Raw genomic sequence first — 218 nt, 5'->3', positions numbered from 1 at the left:
TCAAATGGACACCTAATGGGTCTTGTATCTTAGGTATTACTGCCTTGCACCAACTGAACCCACTATAAATGCAAACAATAAAGTATAAAGAATCCACAGATAGCAAATAACCACATTCACCCAGCAAGATACCTTATTTGATGACCAAGAGGTTTTACAGGTTTCCCCTTTCTGAAATATATAGTGTAAGTTTCTCGTCTCCGCCTCATAAATATTAA

General features: G+C 36.7%; 1 protein-coding gene across 1 annotated transcript in view; it reads right to left on the bottom strand.

Moving 5' to 3' along the window:
• Positions 1–218, bottom strand: part of LOC119586483 (trifunctional enzyme subunit alpha, mitochondrial-like) — an 8,742-nt gene that overhangs the window by 7,678 nt on the left and 846 nt on the right. The gene's annotated exons all lie outside the window — the stretch shown is intronic.

This window comes from Penaeus monodon, chromosome 21 (assembly GCF_015228065.2).
Source record: "Penaeus monodon isolate SGIC_2016 chromosome 21, NSTDA_Pmon_1, whole genome shotgun sequence".
NCBI lineage: Eukaryota > Metazoa > Arthropoda > Malacostraca > Decapoda > Penaeidae > Penaeus > Penaeus monodon.
This window is presented reverse-complemented; position numbering and strand designations above follow the sequence as displayed.